Source organism: Corylus avellana, chromosome ca6 (genome assembly GCF_901000735.1).
Source record: "Corylus avellana chromosome ca6, CavTom2PMs-1.0".
Classification (NCBI taxonomy): domain Eukaryota; kingdom Viridiplantae; phylum Streptophyta; class Magnoliopsida; order Fagales; family Betulaceae; genus Corylus; species Corylus avellana.
Genome location: NC_081546.1, coordinates 17,866,744 through 17,870,408, shown reverse-complemented (window position 1 = coordinate 17,870,408; position 3,665 = coordinate 17,866,744). Strand labels below are relative to the sequence as shown.

General features: G+C 34.8%; 1 pseudogene; it reads left to right on the top strand.

Annotated features, from left to right (window-relative positions):
• The first annotated feature begins 942 nt into the window (after nt 1-942).
• Nucleotides 943-3,458, top strand: LOC132185273 (uncharacterized; annotated as a pseudogene).
• Nucleotides 3,459-3,665: the final 207 nt, after the last annotated feature.

The window sequence follows — 3,665 nt, the reverse complement described above, 5'->3', positions numbered from 1 at the left end:
AAAAAAAAATTTGTTTGTTGCTTTTGGGCCTTTGGCGGCTGCAGCCTGCATGGTCCCATATTATATATTAAAAAAAATTTTGTTTCCCCTTTTCTCAAGTCTTAGTTTCACGCACTGACGCACCTTCCTCTTCTCCCTCTCTCTGGCTCTCCCCCTCACCTCAGTGACTCAGTCCGACAATCCCTCACAATGCTCTCATTTCTCAAGCCTGCAGGTCTCAATCGCTCTCTCTCATAGTCACAGGCAGTAAGGCTTTGGAGATCAGGTGGGTTTTGCATTTTTTGTTCCTTAAAATTTATTTAGGGTTAATTTTATACATTTAACCTTGATTTTTTTTCCTCCTTAAGGCTTAATGGGTTATGGGTGTCATGTATTTTCAGGACAGAAAATAGGTGGTCATTGGTCAGATTGACAGATTGGATTGGGTTCATTGGGAGCTTGGATTTTTACCAGAAACACTGAGGTAGGCCGTAGGTATCCCAAGAATTTGCTTTTTTAATTTTTTTTATTATTATTATTTTTATTATTCTGATTCCTAAAAGTGTTATATTGCTGCCGTCATGCTGTGTTATGATATTGTTTAGTCTCTTTGGCTCTTTAGGCGTTGATCAAATTAAGAAAAAAAATTGAATAATACATGTTAGTAGTACCCATTAATCATTATAAATAGACATCAATTTGATGTAGAACAATTAAACAATACGGCAAAAATTGTAGTATAATTGAAAGTCTGAAAGCTTGAAACTTTAACTGAGCAAAAATTGTTGTTGTGTTACTGTTTAGCCTCTTTTGGCTTTGATCAAATTAAGAGAATAATACATGTTAGTGGTACTACCCATCATAAATAGTTGCATTTGTTCTATATCGGTAATGTATATTGGTAATTCGATCGTCTATCTTACGGGGTTGTGATTTGACTTGAAAATTTTAGGTTCATGCATCATGTCAAAGCTTAAAACTATTGATTCGTTCTTTAAAAGGAAAGAAGCCGACATTTCGAAAAGTAATACACCGTTTGTTCTTAATACTGGAACTTCAAATCCCGATGAGCGTCATCTTAAATCATCAAGGGTTGAAGATGAAGAACATCCTTGCGGAGAAGCTCTAATTGCGGAGACACAAGAGGTTCATTTTGAATTATCCACACATAATGTTGATGAAGTTGATGTTTCTTCTATAGAACGTGATCCAGGATTACGTCCTCCGATGTGGGACTATCCAGTCAATCAACGGGGATGAAATAAGGTGGGCTTATTTGAAACATGGTCCATATCAACTTATTCTTCGAAATGAACAATATCCACTTTCTGGACCAGAAAAGCACCCTCGCCGCTTTCAAGCTTCTTGGTTCACACAATTTTCAACTTGGCTTGAGTATTCTCGTTCTACGGATGCTGCATATTGTCTACCATGTTATCTTTTTTCTATGAAAGCACTTGGACGTCCTGGATGGGATGTATTTACTATAATGGGATTTAGAAGTTGGAAAAAGGTTAATGATGGAAAAAATTGTGCCTTTTTGACTCATATTGGGGAGGATCCTTGTTCACCTCATAATAATGCTGTGAAATATTGTGAGGATTTGCGAAATCAAGCTCAACATATTGATAAAGTATTGAATGCACAAAGTACCAAACAAACAAATTCTAAATAATCGACTTCGTGTGAAAACTTCTATTGATGTTGCTCGGTGGCTTACATTTCAAGGATGTGCTTTAAGAGGTCATGATGAGACTCTTAATTCAAAAAATCGAGGTAATTTTCTTGAGATGATTCAAATGTTGGCATCATATAATGAGAAAGTTGCAAGTGTTGTTTTGGAAAATGCTCTACAATCTGCAAGGTATACTTCACATACAATTCAAAATGAGATTTTGCATGTCATTGCAAGTAAAGTGCGAAATAAAATTCGTAAAGATATTGGAGACTCTAAATTTTGCATTATTGTTGATGAAGCACGAGATGAGTCTAAGAGAGAGCCAATGGCTATTGTTTTGAGATTTGTTGACAAAGATGGTTTTATACAAGAACGTTTCTTTGATATAGTTCATGTTAAAGACATATCGGCATTAACTCTAAAGAATGGAATATCTGATGTTCTCTCTCGTTATCTCCTTGATATTCAAAATATCCGTGGACAAGGATATGATGGTGCTAGTAACATGCGTGGTGAATGGAAATGATTGCAAGCATTATTTCTTAATGATTGTCCTTGTGCATACTATATTCATTGTTTTGCTCATCGATTACAATTAGCATTAGTTGCTGCATCTAGAGAGGTGGATTCTGTTCATGTGTTCTTCACAAATTTGAATTTTATTATCAATGTGGCCAGTGCTTCATGTAAACATCATGATCTACTACAACCTGTTCATGCAACACAAATTGCACATATGCAAGCTATTGGTGAGCTTGAAACTGAAAAAGTGGCTAACCAAATTGGTACTTTGAAACGAGCTTGTGATTCTCGTTGGGGTTCTCATTTTAATTCTATTTGTAGCATGATAAGGATGTTTGATGCTACTTGTACAGTGCTTGAAGATGTTCAAAGAGAAGGAGGTACTTACTCTCAACGAGGAGATGCTAAGGCTGCTTATAAAATGCTTACATCCTTCGAGTTCATATTTATTTTACATTTAATGAAGGAACTCATGGGCATTACTGATGTTCTTTGTCAAGTTTTGCAGCAAAAATCTCTAGACATTTTGAATGCTATTCATACAGTTTCTATTGCGAAAAAACTTATCCAAAAGTTGAGAGATGATGGTTGGGATAATTTGCTTCAGAACGTTGTCTCTTTCTGCAAGAAATCTGAAATTGACATTCCGGATTTGAGTGCTCGTTATATTGAAGGTCGAGGTCGTAATCAAAAGAATCACATTACAGTGGAGCATCATTATCATTTTGACATATTCAATACTGCTATCGACTTTCAATTACAAGAGCTTGATAATAGGTTTGGTGAAAAAGCGATGGAACTTTTGACACTTAGCTCTACTTTGGATCCAAAAGATGCTTATAAATCCTTCAAAATTGATGATATATGTATCCTTGTGGAGAAGTATTATCCTCTTGATTTTTCTGAGCAGGAGAAAATTAATTTGAGATATCAGTTGAGGTATTTTGAATCTGATGTCCATTCCGATCCGACATTACAAAATTTGTCTTCTATTGCAGAATTATGCCAAGGATTGGCAAAGACAGAAAAATCAAAGACATACTATCTTATTGATAGATTGATTCGTCTTATTTTGATTCTTCCAGTGTCTACAGCAACTACCGAACGAGCATTTTCAGCAATGAAAATTGTTAAAACACGACTACGCAACAAAATGGAGGATGATTTTCTTGCAAATAGCTTAGTTCTTTATATTGAAAGGGAAATTGCCGAGAGCTTCGATTTAAATTCGATACTTGATGGTTTTGTACTTCTAAAAGATCGTAAAGTGCAGTTTTAGACACTTTTTTGTATTTCTGTCTTTTTGATGTAGTGCCGACATGTGATATTTTTAATATATCAATTTGAGCACATATTTATGAATTTTTATAAATATTTTTTTGTGATGCATATATTGTGTGAATTACCAAATTTTCAGTGTGAAAAAAATTTTTAGGACGCAAAAAAAAAAATTTAGGACGCGAAATTTTTTTTTTACTGCTCGAAA